The following is a 24753-nucleotide window of genomic DNA, read 5'->3' as shown; positions in this document are numbered from 1 at the left end:
TAAAAATGAGGTACCAACCTGGTGAAGCTATGCGCAAACAGTATAAGCAAGTGGTAGACAGAAATAAGAGATCGTACAACCGACAGATCAGATCTAAACTCTGCAGTCCTGTCACATCCAGTTGTGAATGATGGTGGGCAACTAAACAACTCAGTGGAGGAGGAGGGTGCACCACAAATATTCCCATCCTCAATGATGGAAGAGTCCACCACACCAGTGCAAAAGATAAGGCTGAAGCATTTGCAGCAATCTTCAGCTAGGGGTGATCCATCTTGGACTCCTCCAGTGATCCCCAGCATCACAGATTCAGCCAATTCAATTCACTCCACGTTGTGTTAAGAAAGGGTTGGAGGCACTAGATACTGCAAGCCTATGAGCCTTGACAACATTCTGGCTCAAGCACTGAAGACTTATGCTCCAGAATTTACTGCTTTCCCAACCAAGCTGTTCTTTTACAGTTCCAACACTGGCATCCATCTAACAATGCACAAAATTGCCTGAGTATGTCCTATATAGAAAAAGCAGGGCCAATCCAACTGAGCCAATTATCTCCCCATCAGTCCACTCTCGATCAACAGTAAAGTGATGGAAGCTGTCATCAGCAGTGCTCTCAGACAGCACATGCTCAGCAATAACCTGCTCAATGACACCCAGTTTGGGGTTGAACCAGGGCCACTTAGCTCCTGACCTCAAGACAACCTTGGATCAAACATGGACAAAAGAGCTGAACTCCAGAGGTGAGGTAAGAGTGACTGCTCATGACATCAAGCCATATTCAACCACTGTGTAGAATCAAGGAGTAAAATTGGATCAAATTCCCTCTCCAATGGTATTGTGGGTAACCCAACAGATTGTGGATAATGCGGTTCAAGAAAGTAGCACACCACCACCCTCTCAAGGGTAACATGGACTGGCAATGAATGCTGGCCAACTGGCACTGCCCATGAGTGATTTAAATAAATTGTGATTTGTCTTTATTTTGGATTATTCTCTTGATCATTTTGCTTTTGTTTATTCACTCGTGGGATGTGGGCATCGTTGGCTGGCCAGCACTTATTACCTGTCACCGTTGCCCTTGAGAAGGTGGTGGTGAGCTGCCACAGCCCATTTGTTATAGGTACACCCACAATGCCATTAGGGAGGGATTTCCAGAATTTAGAACCAGCGACATTGAAGGAACAGTGACATATTTCAAAGTCAGGCTGGTGAGTGTCTTAGAGAGGAACTTGTTGGTGGCAGTGTTCCCAGGTATATTTGCTGCACACGTCCTTCTATTTGGAAGTTCTGAGTTCAGAAGGTGCTGTCTGAGGAGTCTTGGTGACCTTCTGCATTGCATCTTTAAGATGCATCTGCTGCTACTGAGGAAATGGATATTTGTACATTGCTGCCAATCAAGTGGGCTGTTTTGTCTGATGTTGTCAAGCTTCTTGAATGTTGTTGGAGCTGCATGCAATAACGAAAGATAGAAAAAAAAGCAAAATCACCAAGTTAGTAATTGAAAGCAATCATGAATAACCTTTTTAATACTTTTTCAGCTGTATTATCGATGGTGGATTGCGATGAGCAATTAGCTTGACAATTGGATAAAATACAAATATAATCACCTCAATACTTTTATAAAAGTAAATTATTGTGGGTGCTGAAAATTTGCATTAAAGCAGAAAATACTCTTACATTTAGCATAAGAGAAATCTTGGTGGGGAGTAATGCTGCCAGAGCAGCTGATTTCTTAAGTATTTTATGTCTTTTTTAAAATTAAATTTGTTATTTAAAGTAAACATTGAGAAGGATGATCTGATGATAAAAGTTAGAAATTAAAAACCTAACCATGATTTTGTTTGGAATTCATTTCCTACTGCAGCTAATATGAAAGGGATGACTGGCTGTGTGCCTCCTACATTTACAGAGAAACCTGCTTAATGTGCTGATCTAACCATCTGCATACAATAACTGTAGGCTCACAAGCACTGAACCATGCTTTGCAATAAAAAATGAGAAGAAATGGCAAAGATTCCAAAAACAGCTCAAAGAAACAAAGTGCCAGTTAGAAAAGGAGTGACATTTTCACACATTTTGCCATCCTGCCTCTTCTTTTCAATACAAGAACGAAGCTCCAATTTTCTGAGCAGAAACTCTGATGAGTGCACGCACATGCACCCTGAACTTATTTGACATTGAATCACAAAATGAGACTCGAATAGGATATCACCAGTAATGAAAGCTGCCAACCTGAGTAGTACTTAAATGTGAGAAAAACTCTAATTTTTGTTTTCCACTGAACTCAGCGATCGTATTGCTCATTCGGTAAATTTAGTTTATTTGGCACGATGATAGAAATCATAAACTGACAGGCTTTTAGCTTAAACATAGATCTACTGATTCAGATTCATACAGTAATATGAATAAACCATTGCAAAAAAAAAATTGATATAGATTACAGTGGAATTATCTTCTTAAAATAGCAAAAATTTAACTTATCCTTTTGAGCTTGAAATAATGTTATGATCATTCCCTGAAAGAGTTTCTCAATTTATTAAACTAGATGGCCCATATGGTGGCTCAGTGGTTAGCACTGCTGCCTCACAGCACCAGGGTCCCAAGTTCAATTCTAGACTTGGGTAACCGTCTGTGTGGAGTTTGCATATTCTCCCCATGTCTGCGTGGGTTTCCTCTCACAGTCCAAAGGTGTGCAGATTAGGTGAATTGGCCATGCTAAATTGCCCATAGTGCATTAGCCAGAAGGAAGTGGGTTACTCTTCAGAGGGTCGGTGTGGACTAGTTGAGCCGAAGGGCCTGTGTCCACATTGTAGATGTGGAAACTGTTTGTTTCTCTGATACACCTAAGTGCTTGACTAACTCCAATACAACTTCAGCTTTCCTTCTATCGTTGGTTAAATTTAATTCTGACCAATTTGTTAATTCTAAAAGTGCCTGTACAATGCTGCACTGTTTTAAATTTATGTTCTTAAAATGCTGTTCCAGTAATGCACTTACTAAAATTACATCAACTTAATTTCAAAGCAACACAGTCGCTGTTTTCTTCTGTGTCTTCACTCTACCGGCTGCAGATCTCCCTGGGTCATCATCTATCTTTCTGCTGAGAGTATGTTTCGCATGAAGAGGTAGTTTTGGTAGAGAGTGTTTTTTCTAATTTCTTCAAGAGCAAATTGTTAGATGGGCACTTAGCTCTCCAGTTTCTCTCTCTACAGCTGTTGATCCCTCTTAAAGGTACAATACACACCTTCAACTTCATAACAAGTCCAACAAGGATTATTTGAACTCACAGGCTTTCATAGCACAGCGCCTTTGTCAGGTGAACACACCTCTACAGGGGAGATGACTTCCTGCCAAAAGGGAACAGCGGGTAATCAGCCTCTCATTATCTCTTCTGTTTAGTCTTTCAGGTTGAAATTTCCTTGACTCCTTCAAATTTTAATATTGTTGAATGTTTAAGAACCCATGGATTTTATTTGTTTTTTGTTTAAATATTGCTGCACTTCTCTCTCTCTCTTTCATATTTCCATCTTTCTTTTCGCACATATACTTTTACATCGTATATATTCTACCTCATGCTTCCTCATGGAAGTGACTTGGTAAAGAAATGTCAGAGAACAAAGGCTGGAATTGAAGGAAGTCAATATTAGTATAAAATTCATCAGCTATAGAGTCATAAAGTCATAGAGCTGTACTTAAATATTATTTAAGTAGTGATATATTGGGAAGTATCAATGTACAAGGGGGTTTGGATGTCCCTGTACATGAGTCAATGAAAATACACAGTGAGGTCCAGCCAGCAATTGAGAAAGCAAATTTAGGCCCCTTGAAGTCATGGAGGATGGGTTATAATTGGAAACAAAGAGATAGCAGACCGATTAAGTACATATATTGGTTCTGGCTTCACAAAGGAGAATACAAACAACACCCCAAAATATTGAAACACAGAATCTGGTGAGAAGGAAAAGCTGAAGGGAATCAGTATTAGTGGCAAAATGAGTTGTGAAAATTGATTGGATTAGAGGCTGAAAAATCCCCAGGGCTCAAAAATTTATACCCCAGATTGTTTAAAGAAGTGACTCAAGAAATATTTGGTAAGTTGAATCTTTCAAGATTCTACAGACTCTAGAACAGTTCCTGTGCACTGGAGGATTTCTAATGTAACCCCACTGTTGTAAAAAGGAGGCAGAGAGAAAGCAGAAGACCAGTTCACCTGATATCAGTCAGGTGGAAATATTAGAGTGCATAAAATATAAAATATTTACAATAAGGTGCTTGGAAAACAGTGACAGGATCAGGTAGTGTCTACCACTGAGGACTGTGGAGGCCAAGTCATTCAACATAGATTTTAAGGGCATCAAGTTTTCCTCCTCTCTCTTCGCCTGCCTTGAAGAAGTTTTCCTCCTCTCTCTACGCCTGCCTTGAAGAAGTTTTCCTCCTCTATCTACCCACTAATCCATCAAGGGGATGATGCAGGAACATGGTGTTGAGACAAATGATCAGCTATGATCATATTGGATGGCAGATCAGGCTCCAAGGGCCAAATAACATACTCCTGCTCCAGGTTTCTGTCTGTATGGTTCAATTATTCTTCATCTGATGAATTGATCAGATACATTGTTATTTACTCTATTTATCCTTTTCGGTTGTGTTAGGTTCCACAACTGAGAAATTAATATACATTTAAAGGACGTGTTCATATTATGACTGTACCACAGCATGTGGCCTCAGGTCATAAAGGTCTCCCATTCCATCTTTGCTTGGGTCTTTTAAACCATGAAGGAAGATGGTGGAAGCATGCTGCTGTTTGTTATCAAAAGCTCAATGTTAGCCCAGTGCCTGTGAATGTAACATTTTAATATATTACAGAGCTGTGATAAATGTTGGATGGATCTTTTGGTACCACATTTCCCACACCCGGTTTCTCATGTAACAAGAGATAACTTTAGTATTGCTATAACAGATGTTGCTGAAGGCAAAATGGACATCAAATAAAACCATGCTCTTTTGGATTAATTGTGCTTATTGTTTTGTACAATCCCATGAACAGTCAATGGATAGCTGTAAGCAAAAGGAATGATAGTCATCATTTATTTGCCATTGAATGTAAAATCTGGACCAAACTGTTTGAAGATTTTTTTTCCTGGATGGAATTAAAAGTTTGAGAAACCAAGTGGTTTGGAAACAAAGGGCCTCAGCTGTTATCACTAAATGTCATATATCTAACAGCTGTTAAACTTGGTATAAGTTCAACAATGATATTGATGGATTTGTGCAGGAAGACAAGTCTGCAAATCCAACGCATTAAGTGCTGGAACAATAAACCTGAAATTGTCTGTTTAAACATGTGTTTTTTATATACAAATGATATTATGTCAGGGAATGCTAGTAGACCACGTTGTTTCTTGCAATTCAACTATTCAAATTTGGTATTTGATTCGCCCACAAACCCATACCCACAAATATTCAGTTCATCCACCACCAATGCTTACACGCAGCAGTGTGTGCTATTGACATGGTGTACTGCAGAAATTCACCAAGGTTCCTTAGACTGCTCCCTCCTGAACAGCATTGTGGGTGTGCATAGACCAAATGGACTCTCAAGGGCAAATAGGGATAGGTAATAAAGACTGGCTCAGCCAATAATACCCACAATCCATTAATTAATTTTAAAAGGCTGAACAGAAGAATTTTCTTTTCATCTTCATCTCTATAAACTTGAGTTCCTCCTAAGATCTGTCACTCGTATCCTCACTTACATGAAATATCATTCACCCAACACTCCTGTGCTGTCTGATCTACTTCATCTCTTAGCCAAATGACAGCTTGAATATATAATTCTCACTTTAGTGTTCAAGCCCCTCTGTAATCTTACCATTCAAATGAATGTAACCTCCTCTTCTCCCGCAACAGTCCCAGATCTCTGCCATCCTTAATTTCTGGGCTCTTGTCCCTGTCTAATTTTCTTTGACCCACTACTGTCATATATCTTTGCTATTAGAGTCATAGAGTCATAGAAATGTACAGCATGGAAACAGACCCTTCAGTCCAACCCGTCCATGCTGACCAGATATCCCAACCTAATCTAGTCCCACCTGCCAGCACCCAGCCCATATCCCTCCAAACCCTTCTCATTCATATACCCATCAAATGCCTCTTAAATGTTGTAATTGTACCAACCTCCACCATATCCTCTGGCAGCTCATTCCATATACGTACCACCCTCTGTGTGAAAAAGTTGCCCCTTAGGTCTCTTTTATATCTTTCTCCTCTCACACTAAACCTATGCCATCTAGTTCTAGACTCCCCGACCCCAGGGATCTGTCATTTTAAGCCCCTATATTAAATATCTGTCCATACATTTCTCTCTTAAGGATAACAATTTGAGCTTCTGCAGTATAAGATATAAACATAATATGGGTCAACATTCAGTACCTGCAGTCAGTGTAACAATTAATATAGCAGTCATGTGACCTTTCATCAGATTTCTACATTCTTTGTCTGTGTAATTGAAGTTCCTCATTTCCATTATCATTCTTACCATTCTCCAAATGTTAGCATTTTTTCAAATTGTGTTCCAGATTTGTGAGTACAATACTCCCCTACAATTTAGCTTAACTTCCATGTGAATCTATGCCTTTTCTTTTTAAAGTCAAGGATCCCATATGTTTTTACTAGCATTCTCAACTTGGCCTGCCACTGTCAATTATTAATGTTGGTATGCCTCCATGTTTCTCTGTTCCTACACTCCCTTCAGACCTGTACCATTTAGTTTATACTGCCTCACTTTATTCTTTCTAACAAAATGCAACACGGTGCACTTGTCTTTGCTAAATTTCATTTCTGTGCCTTCTCTTTTCTCTTTAATTATTTCCTTTTGAAATCTATTTTTATGATTTACTACATTTCCATGTTGCCTGCCACTTCCAAACACTGAACTTATATGTTGTACAATAAAATCCAAGACCTTGATATATATCAAAAACTCAGTTCTGACCCCTATAGACCCCACCAGTCTGTCGTTTAGCTGCTTTTATATCCTTGCTGCCACTACCCATTTTATTTTTGCAAGCCTTATTTTGGATGACAATCTATTATGTGGCTTATTTTCAACTAGCTTCAACTTATTCTGGTACTTTGGTGAAAGGTAATTTACATGAAATATGAATTCTGATTTTCTCTCGCACAGATCTGTAAATTTCCAGAAATTACTCTTTTTATTCCAGATTTCCAGCATTGGCAGTACATCCTTTTAGTATCAATTCTCTGATGTTACAAAAATAACACTTAGCTCCGCACTTTTTTTTTTGCCAAATCCCTGCTGTTGTAATTTATTAACCCATCTTTTTCTGAGTGGTAATCAATGTTGTCTCAGATTATGTAATGCTCACAGAGGACAACTGTAGCCACTTTAGAGGTGTACCTCATTCCTTTTTCTGATTAGAAAGAGGCATGCTCAAAGATGTTAGCTTTACACCTAGTTAATAAGTTCAAAACCTGCCCAAGGTCCTTTGGTTGAATTAGGATAAGATGAAAAGCAATAATTCAGGAATCTTACATCTCATGGAGCCATAGATAGAGTCATAGAGTTATGCAGCATGGAAACACACCCTTCGGTCCAATCAGTCCATGCTGAACATAATCCCAAACTGAGAATAAAAGCAAAATACTGCGGATGCTGGAATCTGAAACCAAAAGAGAAAATGCTGGAAAATCTCAGCAGGTCTAGCAGCATCTGTGAGGAGAGAAAAGAGCTGATGTTTCAAGTCTAACTGACCCTTTGTCACAGCTTTGACAAAGGGTCAGCGAGACTCGAAACATCAGCGCTTTTCTCACCTTACAGATGCTGCCAGACCTGCTGAGAATTTTCCAGCATTTTCTCTTTTGGTTCCATAATCCCAAACTAAACTAATCCCACCTGCCTGCTCCTAGCCCATATCCCTCCAAACTTTTCCAACTCACGTACTTATCCAAATGCCTTTTAAATGTTGTAATTGTGCCAACATCCACCACTTCCTCAGGAAGTTCATTCCACCCTTTACGTAAAAACAATTGTGTTTTTTTAACTCTCTCTCCTCTCACCTTAAATCTGTGTCCCCTAGTCTTGAAAGCCCCCATCTTCAGGCAAGGATACCTGCCATTAACCCTCATGATTCATAAAGATCACCTCTGTTCAAATAGTCTTGCAAAATGAAATTCAATGGCATTGTCAGCACTGAATCCCCCACCATCAACATCTTGAGGGTTACTATTGACCAGAAACAGACTGGACTAGCCTTATAAATACAGTGGATAAAAGAACAGGCCAAAGGCTAGGAGTCTTGCAACAAGCAACTCACTTCCAAATGTCCACCATTTACAAGTGAGGGGTACTCTCCACTTGCTGGGATGGGTGCAGCTCCAAGAACAAACAAAACACTCAACACCATTCTGGACAAATCCAGGCTGCTTGACTGGCACCACATCCACAATTAATCATTCTGTCCACCACTGACATTCTGAAGCAGCAATGTGTACTACCCCCAAGCTGTACTGTAAAAATACACCTAGGCTCTTTAAAGAGCACCTTCCAAACCCACAACCACATCCAACTGGAAGGGCAAAGACAGCATTTACATGGAAATACTATAACCTCAAAGTTCCTCTCCCAGCCCACACCATCCTGACTTGGAAGTATATCACCAGTCCCGTTGATCAATGTCCTGGAATTCTCTCCCTGACAGCATTGAGGGTCTACCCACAACAAATGGATTGCAGCAGTTTAAGAAGGCAGTTTAGCACCACTTTCGCAGGGTCAATGAGGGATGGGAAATAAATGTTAACCCAATCAGCAATTCCTACATCCCATCAATAAATCATTTATTTTGACTGCAACCCGTACATACAAATTAGGAACACTTTGAGAGAGTTTTAATTGGATGGTAAGGAAAAACAGGCCTATGTTAACTTTGTGCTGTCTGCTATTTGCCAGAAATGCTCTCTCCATGCCAGGAAGTGGTCAAATTTTGGGAATGAAGTTGTTAAAAACCACCCAGTATCTCATAAATTAGTGGGGGATTGTAAGGGATGGAAGTGGTGTGAGCAAAGATCATTTATATGAAGCATTGGATAAAGTGGAAAACCTGCTAACAAGCTTTGGGCCTTCCACTTCAAAGAATAATTTGGTGTCTGGTAAAAGGAAACGTAAAACATTTCAGAGAACCAAGTTCAAAGCAACAATAAATACATTGGAAGCAAGATCGCTGAGATTCTCTTTCAAAGAAAAACCGTCTGTCACAGCTGTCACCATCAGAAAACAGGAAATTTACAAATACTGCTTCCTGTTTATGTGAAATATTCACAAATGTTGGAAGTATTTGGCTGGATTTAGTGTTCAGCTTGGGTATCCTATCACCAAACTGTTTCACTAACTCACAAACATGATTTAAAGATCTCACAAGTTGCATTGTTAAAGTTTAATAAGTTAAAGTGCAAGGACTCTGGATTTCAAGCTTTACACAGTTACCAATCGCTCCAAAATGGGGTCCAAGTTGTAGGGAGATCAAATGGAATGGGCAATAAATGTTGACCCAACCAGCAACATCGCATACCATGAATGAATAACAAGAAAAGACCATATTGCTATTTTGCAACTCACAATGAAACCAGCAGCATGTTATTTTGTTTGTTAGAATATATTGGTAAACAACATGAGGTATCTCCCAGCAGCGGAAAAGGGCACAAAATGTTATTCAATAAGGGCACAGCGTATTTCAATAAAGGAGCTAAAGCAAAAGAAGTTTAGCTACATTGAGTTTCAAGGAAAGGCTGGGCGGCCTCGATTTTAATATTAGGAGTATTAAAGATAAGACAGATGTGTTAAGATCACGGATTGACAAGTAGAGTTGTGATATTGCTGCCATCTTAGAAACTTGGTTAAGGGAAGGGCAGGACTGGCAATTCAACATTCTGAGGTATAGGATCTTCAGCCAAGAACGGGAAGGGTGTAAACGTAGTGGTGTTGCATTATTAGTTAAGCAATCAGTTACTGCAATAAAGAGAGATGATATCTGAGGTATAAGAAGAGACAGTTACACTGCTGGGGGTGTATTATAGACTCCCAAATAGTAATTGGGATAGTCATTGTGTAAAGGTTTTAGAGGGGGCAGATTTCTTGAAATAATTTCAGGAGAACTTTTCATATCAATATGCAGAAAGTCCAACACTGTACCTTCCCTTGTTGGACCTAATTCTGGGAAAGCAACCAGAAAAGTGTTTTCATGATAGCAACCACGCCATATTTTATATGTTTGTAATGATAAAGGAGAAATATATTTTACAGAGGAAAATGGTTTTGGATTGGAGGAAAACAGATTTTATTGCAATAAGGCAGGAACTGGCCAAAGTAGATTGAGGACAGTTATTTGCGGGGAAATTTACAACATGAAACTGGTTTACATTCAAAAAGAAATTGGCAAGAGTACAGGCTCAGCATGTTTCCTTTGGATTGAAAAACAAGCCCCGGGAATCCTGGTTGTCTAGGAATATTCAAGACTGGATAAGGTTGAAAAGAGAGACTTTTACAGGTACAAAGAGAGCAAGTCAATGGTGGCCCTAGTAGAGTGTAGAAAATGCAGAAGTGGTGGGGAGGAGTCCTGGTGCTTAAGAAAACAATTAGGAGAACAAAGAGGAGACTTGGAAAACACTGGGAGGCAAGAATAGCGAGAATCCCTACATAGGCGAAAGTGAGGACTGCAGATGCTGGAGATCAGAGTCAAGATTAAAGTGGTGCTGGAAAAGCACAGCAGGTCAGGCAACATCTGAGGAGCAGGAAAATCGACATTTCGGGCAAAATCCCCTCATTCCTGATGAAGGGCTTTTGCCTGAAACATCGATTTTCCTGCCCCTCAGATGCTGCCTGACCTGCTGTGCTTTTCCAGTACCACTCTAATCTTGACCCAGAATTCCAAGATATTCTGTAAGTATATAAAACTAGGGAAAGAGTTGGACCAATAAGGACCACGTAGACAATCAGTATATGGAGCTGGAAGACAGTGGAAGAGTGTAAAATGAATACTTTACAATGGTCTTCATTGTGAAGGAGGAAGATGTAGGTATAGATTCGTGGAGAAATTGTGAGGTTCTTAAGCAGATTGACATAGGGAGAGTTTAAATATTGGAGGTTTAACCAGGCTTAAAAGTGGACAAATCCCTGGGTAGATTGTATCCCAGGCCGCTGTGGAAGATAAGGGATGTAACCCAAATTTTTCAACTTTCTCTCTGGCCACAGGGGACATGCCAGAGGACTAGAGGATAGCTAATGTTGTCCACTTTTAAAGAAAGTGGTAGAGATAGTTCAGGAGATTATGTACTAATAATAGGGAAACTATTGCAGAAAATTCTGAAGGAGGCAATTAATCTCTACTTGGAGAGGCAAAGTTTGATGAGGGATAGTCATCATGGCTTTGTCAATGTGGTGACCCAGGTGTGTAGATGAGGATAATGCAGTTGATATAGTTTTTATGGATTTCAGCAAAGTGTTTGATAATGTACCACATGGGATAATGATAAAGAGCGTAAAAGCACAAAGATTCAGGGTAAATTAGCAGTATGTGGAGCAAAAGACAGTGGAAGAGTATTAAATGAATACTTTACAATGGTCTTCATTATGAAGGAGGAGGATGTAGGTACAGATTTGTGGAGAAATTGGAGAAGGGAAGAAAGACAGCAATTGTCAAAACCCAGTTCTGATGGGACTCTTCAAAACCAACCCATGAATAAATGCTTCCACTGTCCTCATAATCATGTCTCTTTTTTTCATCCAAATTCAATCACTATTATTGGATCCAAAAGCAGTTTTGTGATAATAGACAGAGGTGGTGGTAGAAGGCTATTTGTGTCACTAGAGACTGGTGTATCACATGGGATCAGTTCTGGGTCCTTCATTGTTTGTTATATACATAAACAATGGAGATGATACTGTTAGAAAGGACAATAAGTAAGTTTGTGGATGACGTGGCTGGTTAATAGTGAGGAAGAAGGTCTTTGGTTACAGCAAGTTATAAATAGATTGGTTAGATTGGCAGGTCAATGGCAGATGGAATGAAACCTTGATAAGTGTGAGATGATGCACTTTGAAAGAAGTAACAAGAAAAGGGAGTACTCAGTGAATGGTAGGGCACTAGGAAGCTCAGAGGAACAGAGGGAAGTTGAGGTATTTGTCCGCAGATCGCTGCCTTCGGAAGCTGCCTTCGGAAGCAAGGACTTGGTTAGGTCAGAGCTAGAGTAATGTGTGGAAGTTTGCTCTCCACACTGTAAGAAGGATGTGTTTATACTGGAGAAGATGCAAAGGAAATGGACCAGGTTGTTGCTTGGAATGGAGCAGTTTTACGAAGATGAGAGGCTGAATAAGCTCGAGCTGTTTCTTTAGAGCAGAGGAGGCTGAGACAGTCCATGATTGCAATGTATAAGATGATGAGAGTATAAACAGGAAGGATAGATAACAGCTAACACCCTTAGTTGAAGGGCCAATAACATGCGGCACAGCTTCATGGTGAAATGTAAGAGGATTGAAGCAGATTTGAGGAGAATTTGTTTTCACCTAGAGGGTGATGAGAATCTGGAATGAACTGCCTGGGAGGGTAGTTGAAGCAGGAAATCACAGGACCTTTAAAAACTACTTAGATGGGAAATGTCATCATATTCAAGGCTGTGGACCAAGTATTTGGTATTGGGCCTAGTGTAAATTTAGAGCAATTTTGCAGTGCAGACTTGATGGGCTGAAGGGCCTCGTCTGTACTATACAATTCTATGATAATGCTTGCAAGTTAATCACTTGTTTATAAAATATTACCACTATTCGAGTTATATGCATTTTTTAAATGAGTTCCAGTTTTATTTAAAGTTCAGTAATCTATGTTACCTATATTTGTGATTGGATGCTGCATGGTCCACCACTTCTCCAATTGGAGGAAGCACCCATAACCACCACTGCCAGATGACACAGAAGGAGGGACGAGCAGATAGTGCACAACGAAGATGAAGCAAAGAAAGATAATCAAGTGTAACAGGACAATGACAAGGGTGACCATTTGAAAAGGTGAGAGAAAAGGGAAGAAGGACAGCAATCGTCAAAACCCATTTCTGATGGGACTCTTCAAAACCAACCCATGAATAAATGCTTCCACTGTCCTCATAATCACATCTCCTTTTCCCATCCAGTTTCAATCACTATCCCCTTAGGAACTGGGGAATGTAGTCTGGGAGCAGCTGTTTGAGGTAAATCCATATCTGGCATGTGGGAATCTTTTAAAGAACAATAAGGACAAGCATGTTCCTGTGAAAATGAAGGATTCGAATGATAAGATCTGGAAACCTTGGATGACAGGAAAAATTGAAAACTTAGTCAAAAGGAAATATGAGATGTAAAGTTTTGAAAATTAAAAACAGACAAAGCCTTTGAAGAATACAAAGACACCAGGAAAAAACTCAAACAGGACTCAGGAGGCTAAAAAGGAGCATGAAATATCTTTGGTCAACAGGATTAAGGAAAATCCCAAAGGTGTTATATGAATTTATAAGGAGCAAAAGGGTAGTTAGGGAAAGGGTAGGTTGACTCAAGCACAAAGCAGGGAGTTTATGCCTGGAGCCAGAGGAAGTGGCTGAGGTCCTTAACAAGTACTTTGCTTTGGTGATCATCAAGGAGAAGGACATGATGGATGCTGAGTTTTGGGAGGGAAATGTTGATATTCTAGGACATGTTAATATAAAAAAAGAAATGTTGGGTATTTTAAAAAGAATTAAGACAGTCAAGTTCCCCAGGACCTGGTAAGATCTATCCCAGAATGCTGAGGGAGTCAGGTGAAGACATTTCTGGGGCCTTGTATGAAATATTTGTATCCACTTTAGGCAACAGACGGGCAAATTTAGCACAATTCTGGCTTTGCAATTAACCCCACATTATATATTTACATGGAGTCAATGAGGAGATCCAGTACAATCTGTTCCAAAACATACTGTTCTAAGAAACAAACACAAAAACATTTGATGAATTCTTCACCTAGGTTACCTTTGCTTATTTGATGTTTCTTAGATAAAAGTCTCCCAGGATTATCCACCATACCTATCTGACAAGTCCTCATTATTTCTTCATTTGTACTCCACCATACCACATGTTTACTGTTAGGAGGACTTTATACCACTTCCACAAGTGATTTCTGCTCCTTATTATTTCTCATCTCCATTCAAATCTTTTCCAGATCCTAGTTTCCTGAACATCAATCATCATTCTCTGTTGTGCTACGCTAAGTAACAGAGCCATGCCTCCACGGTTTCCTGGTTTCCTGTCATACCTAATTATCCTGTATGCTCTTCAACATTCAGATGCCAATCTATCTCATCCTGCAACAGTGCCTGTGTAATAGCCAATGGATCTTACTTATTTATTTCTATTTCCACTTTCAGTTCATCTGTTTTGTTTGAAGAAATGAGGGCTTGTCAGACACGCATGGTGGATAATCCTAGGAGATCTTCACCTATGTACAGGCTAGAAAAGTCAACTAGGTAAAGGAAACCTTGATGAAGGGTTCAACAAATGTTTTTGGTTTAGTTTCTTACACCAGCATGTTTTGGAACAGGCTGTACTGCATCTCCACATTGACTCGACATAAATACATAATATTGGGTTATTTGCAGATTCATGCTGTCTTTGCTTGTGATCAATGAGTAAATTAATGCAGTCTTAGAAACAAATGAACAGCCCATCAAGTCTATTCATCCTTTCAATTAAGTCATGGCTGATCACCTATCTCAATACTACTTTCACACATTATCCCAATATTCCTTGATGTCATTAGTGTTCAGCAAGATTGATTCCTTCCTTGAACTTGCCCAATAACTGAGTTTCTGGGGTACAGAATACTATCCGCTAAATGAAGAAATTCCTCCTCATATCAGTCCTAGATGCCCTACTTATTATTATAAGATTATACTTCCATGTTTTAGACTCACCAGCCAGGGGATACATCTTATCAAAATTCACCCTGTTCCATTTCTGTAAGAATTTTGTAAATTTAAATCACCTATCATTCTTTGAACATCTAAAGAATACACATGCAAACTCCCCAATCTGTACCGCATAAAACAATCCTGTCATCCCAAGTATTATTCTGTCAACTCTTCGTTGCACTGCCTCTTTGGCAAGTATGCCCTTTCTTAGCTAAGTGGACTAGAATATTCCAGGTGAAGTTTGTGATCTGGCTGGCATTCCAGTGACACTGCTGTCAAGTGGCAACTGACACCAAACTTAAAGATAGTCCACTCTAGCGAGGTAACTGCATTAAAATACCAGACAGACCAGCTGACATTTCTTCCTAGTTTTCCACCTGATATTGGAAACCCCTCCACTACTTGAAATAAACCTCAGAGTTATTACACGATCCATCGTCTGCCTTTCATTTGAGTGTCTGGAAGCATGGTTAAACCAGAAATTTCCAGATTTCTGATTGATCTCAAATCCTTTCATGAAACATCGGAAAATATTTTGACAGCCTGCAGAAAAACATTTCCCCCTTCTTTAGGGAATGGTTCGATTCCCAACTGAGTAAAAAACGTCGAAGTTCAAGGCTGCATCATTTATTGTCCTCAAGAGATGGCATTCTTCAAGAACACATTGATGTCGGTTCTATTACTGATGTAAGAACCAGATGTAAAATGTGTTTTGCTTTACTGATACATTATATGATAGATTGCACAGCCTCCAAAGACTTAATGAGTAAACATTTGCTATCTATTTACACCTATGACATTATGGAAAAAAATGACTGAACAAATCATGCTTTAAACCAGAAAGTGTTTTGACATGATAACGAGAATGATTTGTGTTACAATGGCGGAGTAACCTTTCGTTTAGAAATTTGAACTCCCTGAAGAGGTCAGCTTTTGTCCATTATAATCACAGCATGAAATTTTACAGATGATTTGTTTTCCTTTACCTGAATATTCTTTGCTAATCAGTGAAGGCAGAATGAAAGAAATCAAGGATTTAAAATATAAGTCATGTTTTTAGTTAGTAAATGTATGAAGTTTGACTTGCTTAGCACACGTTGATGGAGAACGAACTAGCTTAGGCTCCTTTGCATGTGCAAAGTAAATGGTGTACTTAGAGACTATGTCCAATCTGCAGGGTATAAATAAGGCTTTTCCATGCCTCAATTGACTGGCAAAGCCATATTGCCAGTGTTCGTCATGTTGTCAGTATTGGAAATCACTGGGCTAAGCAATGTGCTGAGCTACAGCAAATGAGAGATGAGTTAGAACATAGAACATAGAACATAGAAAAATACAGCGCAGTACAGGCCCTTCAGCCCTCGATGTTGCGCCGACCAAAGTCTACCTAACCTACACTAGCCCAATAACCTCCATATGCTTATCCAATGCCCGCTTAAATGACCATAAAGAGGGAGAGTTCACCACTGCTACTGGCAGGGCATTCCATGAACTCACAACCCGCTGAGTTCATCAGAATTATCCTTAACTCTTACTTCTTTCCACTTCATGTAGGTTCTTCTTGGCAGCAAACAACTCATGTCTGAGAGAACACCTCAGAGGAAGGCAATATTCCTGAGCATTCAGCATCATCTATGCTCTCAGTCCTAGGAATGAGTTTAGACATGAACATTCCCCTTGGGGTAGTCAGTGAGCTCAGGAGGTTCATGTGTGCTGAAAGCCAGAGGCAGGGTCAGTCAGGGAAAAAACTCACCAGAGGATACGGCCTAAGATGAATATGTTTAGGCCTAAATATGCGAAGATAAGAGAGTTTCACCACTATTGCTGCAAAATTACTGACCACAAGCAATTCGGAGTCACACCATCAGCCTTCCATCTGCCTGCTTAAGGCTATTATAAAATCAGCTTAACCTTACTGAAAGAAGGCACTACGGATTGATCACTGAGGTGAAAAAGAAACACAAGGCCATTATTACATTTGAGTACTTATTTAATACCTTTATTTAATTTGGTCCTTTGATCTGTTGTGTGGCCTTGATTCTGCAGAAAGTAGAATGTTCCTCAGATTAAGTGATTAAGAGCAAATGCTTCTTTCTAATGCAAACAAAAAATTGGATCAAACTGATTTTGTGAAAGCCAACTATTTTATTTACGGACAATCAGCTACTTTGTCAATTTGAGGTGGGTGATAATTGAAACGTAAATGGCATCTAAGCCTTAATAGAGACATGCAAGATGATAGGGTGGATAGTGAGAGCCTTTTTCCTCGGATGGCGGTGGCTGGCATGAGGTGATATAGCTTTAAGTTGTGCGGTGATAGATATAGGACAAATATCAGAGATAGGTTCTTTACTCAGAGAGTAGTAGGGGCGTGGAACGCCCTGCCTGCAACAGTAGTAGACTCACCAACTGTAAGGACATTTAAATGGTCATTGGCTAAACATATGGATAATAATGGAACAGTGTAAGTTGGATGCGATTCAGATTGGTTTCACAGGAAGGCGGAACATCGAGGGCCGAAGGGCTTCTATTGCACTGTAATGTTCTATGATCTGTGTTCTAAGCATTCTTCAATTAGAAAGTCAAATTTTGGTTAGGCAGAGCTAGACCCAGTGTTGCTGACACTAAAGACCTATGGGCTCTACTTTATATCAGCTATTGATGGGCCCAAAACATGACAGGATCCACCAAATGGTTGAGGTGAAGGATTATTTTTGCTTTCCGCTCCATTGTCAGAGCATCCACCACTGTGGGCGGCACAGTGGCACAGTGGTTAGCACTGCTGCCTCACAGCGCCAGAGACCTGGGTTCAATTCCCACCTCAGGCGACTGACTGTGTGGAGTTTGCACGTTCTCCCCGTGTCTGCGTGGGTTTCCTTCGGGTGCTCCGGCTTCCTCCCACAGTCACAAAGATGTGCAGTTCAGGTGAATTGGCCATGCTAAATTGTCCGTAGTGTTAGGTAAGGGGTAAACGTAGGGGTATGGGTGGGTTGCGCTTCGGCGGGTCGGTGTGGACTTGTTGGGCCAAAGGGCCTGTTTCCACACTGCATAAGTAATCTAATCTAATCTAATCTAACCCCAACGATACCCAGTGTTTGGATTGAGATGTGATTTGGGCAGCAGAAATGGGCTGAAATTTACAAAGCTGGAATATGTCAGGCTAAACAGAAGAGTATTGATGTAGTCGATGTATACCGGGCTTCCGAGTTAATTAGCTCAGAAGAGGGAGGTGACGTGCAGAGGATTAAGCTAATCCATCACCATGACACGTCTCCCACAGAATTAAGTTCATAGAATTTCTACAGTGTGGAAAGAGGCCTAATGGTCCATCAAGTCTCAATGACCCTCCAAAGAGCAATCCACCTAGACCGTAACCCCTCATTTCCCATGGCTAATCCATCTAACCTGCACATTCTCGGACTGAGGGAGGAAACCCACACAGACACAGGGAGAATGTGCAAGCTGCACACAGACAGTCGCCCGAGGCTGGAATTGAACCTGGGTCCTTGGATCTGTGAGGTAGCAGTGCTAACCACTGATCACAGGAGTAGGCCATTCAGCCTGTTGACTGTGTTCCTTCTTCAGTTGGATCATGTTGGCCACCAAGTGCCTCCCCCAGGCTCTGTAGAAAAGGTCATAGGAAGTGATTAGTCAGCAGGAAGGTCAATTTCCCGATTTTATCCCTTGACTCATTTTTCAGTTTTCTCATGTCACTGGAATTTTGTTCTTTTCCTGTTCTGAAAATGGATACAAGCTGCTAAATCTGCCAGTACTTTTAATATCCTTAATCATTTTGAGTTCATATTGCTCCAGTCTCTTTTTTATAGGTTTACAAAACTTTCTGTTGTTGGTTTTAATATTGTTTGTCAGTTATATTCCTTGTTGCACTTCATGTTAATATCTTCTGTATCTCTTTGTTTATTTCAGTCTTCTGGGTTTTAACGTTTTATTTCACTAATATGAACCTTTCCTTTCCGTTTGACAATGTACTTTGCCTTGTTTGCTCAAGTGGCACTTTAGACGTACGCACATTTTTTTATCCTAACAAATAATTTTTGTATACTTCCCATTCCTGCCCATCCAGTTAACCCATTCATTTGCCTAATTTATTGTGGTCACTTTATTTACCTGCATAAAATTAAAACATTTAAAGATCTTTAATTGAAACTTGACTCATTAACCGGATTCAAAGTAATACACCGTAGGAATAATCATATACAAAAGGCAAAATGCTGCAAATATTCAGCAGGTGGGACACCATCTGTAGAGAGAAAAGAAAGCAGTGGTAACATTTCAGATCTGTGACCTTTATTCAAAACCCACTGTTCTTATATATATTTCACATGCTAGGGTAAATGTTAAGTAAAACAGAATTTGCTTCAAAGAAGATATTTTGATGATAATCAACCATTATGAGCCCTTAACAAACCTAGTTAAAAATCACACAACACCAAGTTATAGTCCAACAGGTTTAATTGGAAGCACACTAGCTTTCGGAGCGTCGCTCCTTCATCAGGTGGTAGTGGAGGGCTCAATCCTAACACACAGAATTTATAGCAAAAATTTACAGTGTGACGTAACTGAAATTATACATTGAAAAATTGATTATCTGTTGAGCCTTTCATCTGTTAGAATACCATGATAGTTTCACTTCTTTCATGTGTAAATCACAAAACCTTCTCGGGTTAGCTGTTAACAATGGTGATAGCTAGACAATATGTTGGCCCCCTGTGTTCTCTGTCTATGCCATGATGTTTAGATTGATTCTAATCTAAAAAGTGAGATAACGGAGTTTTACATAAATTCATGCAGTTTTTGAGCTCAGAGTTCTACATGAATGCATGCAGTTTTTGAACAAAGTACAATGTAACCCTGCAAGTACAAATTCACCCCACAAAATATATGTGTATATGTGGGTCTTTATCTGTCTGTGTGTGTCTGTCTGTCTGGGGTGGGGTTGTGAGTGTGAGAAAGTGTGTGTGTGTGTGTGTGTGTGTGTGCGTGTGCGTGTGTGTATTGAGTGCAGAGTGTCTTAAGTCTGTGAGGGGGTGCATGTACGAGTGTGTGTGTGTGTGTCTGTAAGGGTGTACGCGTGTGTCTGTGTGTGCGTGTGTCCGTGTGTATGTGTGTATAGGAGTGTGTGTGTGTGTGTGTGTGTGTGTGTGTGTGTGTGTGTGTGTGTGTGTGTGTGTGTGTGTGTGTGTGTGTGTGTGTGTGTAGGAATATCTGTGTGTGTGTATAGTGCAATGGTGGTCACCTGTAATGTGACATGAACCCAAGGTCCCGGTTGAGACCCTCCCTATGGGTACCGAACTTAGCTATCAGCCTCTGCTCGACCAGTTTTCACTGCTGCCTGTCCCGAAATCCACCTTGGAGGATGGTCACCTGAAGGTCCGAGGTCAAATGTCCTGGATCACTGAAGTGTTCCCCAACTGGGAGGGAACACTCCTGTCTGTTGATTGTTTTGCTGTGCCCATTTATCCGTTGTCGTAGCCTTTGCTCGGTTTCCCCAATGTACCATGCCTCCAGGCATCCTTGCCTGCAACGTGTAAGATAGACACCGTTGGCTGAGTCACATGAGTACCTGCCATGTACAAGGTGGGAGTTGTCCCCACGCGTAATGGTGGTATCTATGTCCACACTCTGACACGCCTTGCAGCACCCCCTCACAGACATAAGACACTCTGCACTCACTACACACACACACACACACACACACACACACACTGACACACACACACTGACACACACACACTGACACACACACACTGACACAGACAGACAAAGACCCACATGCATACATATATTTTGTGGGGTGAATTTGTACTTTAAGGGTTACATTGTACTTTGCTCAAAAACTGCATGCATTCATGTAGAACTCTGAACTCAAAAACTGCATGAACTTATGTAAAACTCCGTTATCTCACTTTTTAGATTAGAATCAATCAATGGCATAGACAGAAAACACAGGGGGCCAACACCTTCAACATATTGTCTAGCTATCACCATTGTTAACAGCTAACCTCAGAATGCAACTTTTTTAAAAAAGGTTTTGTGAAGTACACATGAAAGAAGTGAAACTATCATGGTATTCTAACAGATGAAAGGCTTAACAGACAATCAAATTTTCAATGTATAATTTCAGTTACATCACACTGTAAATGTTTGCTATAAATTCTGATGTGTTAGGATTGAGCCCTCCACTACCACTTGATGAAGGAGCGACGCTCCGAAAGCTAGTGTGCTTCCAATTAAAACTGTTGGACTATAACCTGGTGTTGTGTGATTTTTAATTTTGTACACCCCAGTCCAACACCGGCATCTCCAAATCTTAACAAACCTAAGCATACTTCCAACCAAAATGTGAACAACACTGCCCCAGATATGGGCAACTGAATGACTTAGTCACTTCAGAATCAATCATGCAATGGTGCAAATAGGGTTATCTCTACCTCTCATCAAACATATAATGTTTCATAGAATCCCTACAGTTTGGCCCATCAAGGACAGAACTCTGTTATTCGTCACCTTCCACCTCATCAAGCTCTGTATACATCATATCATCCTCCACCATTTCTGCCACTTACAAACAGACCCCACTACCCAGGGTTATATTTGCCTCCCCACCCCTATCCGCTTTCCGTAATGACCATTCCCTCCGCAACTGTCTTGTCAGATCCACTTCCCCCACCAACTCACCCTCCCCTCTCGGCACCTTCCCCAGCAACCACAGGAATTGTAAAACCAGCACCCACATCTCTTCCCCCTGCCCACGTCTATCCAAGGCCCCAAACAAGCCTTCCACATCTATCATAGATTTACCTGCACTTCCATGCATCACTTACTGTATTCATTACTCCCAATGTTGGTCTCCTCTACATTGGGGAGACAGGAGGGCTACTTACAGAGCGCTTCAGAGAACATCTCCGGGACACCCATACCAACTGACTCCACCGCCCTGTGGCCGAACACTTCAACTCAACCCACAACTCCGCTAAGGTCATGCAGGTCCCGGGCCTCATCCATCACCACACCCTCACCACCCAAAGCCTGGAAGACGAACACCTCATCTTCCACCTTGGGACCCTTCAACCATATGGCATCAATGTGGCTTTCACCAGTTTCCTCATTTCCCTTCCCCCCACCTTATCCCAGTTCCAACCTTCCAACTCGGCACCGCCCTCATGACCTGTCTTACCTGTCCATCTTCCTTCCCACCCATCTGTTCTACCATCCTCTCCAATCTATCACCATTACCCCCACCTTCATACACTCAGCACTCTCAGCTACCCCTCCCCCCAGCCCTAGCCCTCTCCTGTTTATCTCTCCACTCTCTCGGCTCACAAGCCTAATTTCTGATAAAGGACTCTTGCCTGAAACGTTGATTCTCCTGCTCCTCGGATGCTGACTGACCTGTTGTGCTTTTCTAGCACCCCACGCGTGACTCTGATCTCCAGGATCTTCAGTCCTCACTTTCTCCATCCACTCCCTACCAACTCTCTGAAGGGCATCCCTTTCCGACCACCCCCTCCACACTCTGTCCCTGTAAACCTGCACTTCTCATGGCTAATCCACCTAGCCTGTACACCTCCAGACACTATGGCTAATCCACCTAACCTGTACATATTTGGACTTTGGGAGAAAACTGGAGCACCCAAAAGAAACCCATGCAGACATGGGGAGAATATGCAAACTTCACACAGTCACCCGAAGGTGGAATCAAACCCAGGTCCTTGGTGCTGTGAGGCAGTAGTGAACCACTGTACTGCCCCAACATGTAACACCTGAACCTTCAAAACTATTCGGTACAACTGCACAAATATACTAACTATGTTGAAAAAAGCGATATATATACACAAGTATATTTCTAAAACTTTCAGTCACTCCTGACTTTTCCTGAGCATTTAAGTCCAGAAGACTGAAAGATAAAAAGGGGTACGAAGGTAGCAACAGAATTAAACTATGAAACAAGAAAAAACGTTGCTGCACAGATGTATGGCCTGTATATCAGATCATTGCCTTAACTGATGGAATTGGTAATGCTGAGTGTGTTGAATGCAGATTCAGGTGTGAAACAGGAAAGGGATATATTCCTAATTCAGAAGGGAGCAGTCACATTGGCATGGTGTCAAATCAAAAAGGAGGTGAAATATTTAAACTAGTGTATAAATTTGAAGTCAGTTGGATCAGATTTGCATGGCATTGCTTTTACCATGACACTCAAAAGGACATCGCTTTCCCACATAATTTCTTCATTTTTCTTTGGGGTCAAAAGGGTAACAAACTAAATCTGTTATAATTACTCTTTGCACCCCCAATATCTTACTTTTCTGCACTCCTTTTCTTAAAGGACTGAACTTTCACCATTGGCCTGTTCCCAAGACACCCTGTCAGAGAATTATTCACCAGGTGAAGTGAGATCCTGGTCAGGCATCTAGGGGAATAGCCAGCCAGCACTGCTGACAACAGAAATGTAGGCAGTCCTGCAGTGGATTGTTTGTAACAGCACTGAGCAAGAGGAGTCTGGCAAAGAGTCGAGCTGCAGAAATTTAAAATAGTGAGAGCTGGAAGACAGGTAACATCCCTTAGTACTGTACAAAAGTGGCATTATTGATTTTTTCCACTGCTGTCCCAGAGTTTAATGTAGCCTGTCTTCCAATAGTCTCTGAGATAGCAGTGGCAGCACAGAAATCAATCAGGCTGTTGGTTGTCCTATCTCTCTCAGTAGTTGCATGGACCAGCACAGCAGACCAGTAATGATGTTATGAGTGTATCTCTTAAAAGTATACTGACATCTTGACCATGATACTTAATACAAACCATATCACACATAATGGAGGCAAAAAAAAAATCTGCTTTTGAGGATAGCTCTCAGACTGTGATAAATGCTACCTTTTCTATTATGCTTTTGGAAAAGGCTCTCAAGATTTACAGATTGCTGTTACAGATTTAATATGTTACCAAAAATAATCAAATATATATATTTTTGAAAGCTGTAATGTAACTGTATTTTCCTCTGGAGCTAAGTGCTCCGAAAGGCTTTTGATATTTTTTTTCTCACTGGTTGATGGCAGAATTCACCATAATACATATCTTTTCCATGTTGTGGAACAGCAGTGCACTTTTATGAGCTGCTTTTACCTATAAAGTGCACCACAAAGAGCATTTGAAGTGCATGGTAATGTGTAACCATTATAACAAACTGAGTCCAAGCACATCAAGTGTTTTTGAGAAAAGTTTCTGACTGCCTTTTCAATCAGGTCTCTGATTTATGCATGAACCCCATCACAAAATGCTCAATAAGAAAGAAGCCAAATCCAGGGAAAGTAACTTTTTAAATGAGGTCATGTATCGGGTAAATACAGGAAACTGATAAAGACAAAGTAAACCAACATAAAATGTATTGGCCTTTTGGAATTTTACAGTTACACTATGCAAAACATGGCCTGAAAATTATATGTATACCTTAAGAATGTTTCTTAGAAGAACTGGTAGGTTTGAACATTTTGGCAGGATTCTCTTCCAGTCACACGAAAGAAAGCTGCCTGAAACATCACGGACCTTTGTCAGACAAGAACTGCTCTTCCTAGAGCAAAATCATCAGGGTGTAACCATAAACAGTTTAACTCAATGTTACCACTCCCTACACGAAAACCTTCAAACAATGTTTCGAATTGGATTTTGTGGAAAAAAATGATGAAGGAAAATGATTAATTGAAATCCACATTGTCTCAATTCTTTGAATTGGTGGAAGATTATCAGCAACAGAAAAGA

General features: G+C 40.6%; 1 long non-coding RNA gene across 1 annotated transcript; it reads right to left on the bottom strand.

Moving 5' to 3' along the window:
• Nucleotides 1-18481: 18481 nt before the first annotated feature.
• On the bottom strand, nucleotides 18482-24529 carry LOC132816820 (uncharacterized). Its single transcript, XR_009644823.1, has 3 exons — nucleotides 24445-24529; nucleotides 19108-19240; nucleotides 18482-18601 (listed from the first exon to the last, which is right to left on the bottom strand). It is a non-coding gene; the product is annotated as an uncharacterized LOC132816820 (long non-coding RNA).
• Between the last annotated feature and the right edge of the window lie 224 nt (nucleotides 24530-24753).

This window comes from Hemiscyllium ocellatum, chromosome 6, assembly GCF_020745735.1.
Source record: "Hemiscyllium ocellatum isolate sHemOce1 chromosome 6, sHemOce1.pat.X.cur, whole genome shotgun sequence".
Taxonomy (NCBI): Eukaryota; Metazoa; Chordata; class Chondrichthyes; order Orectolobiformes; family Hemiscylliidae; genus Hemiscyllium; species Hemiscyllium ocellatum.
Note: the sequence above shows the minus strand (reverse complement) of the source record. Positions and strands in the feature narration are given on the sequence as shown.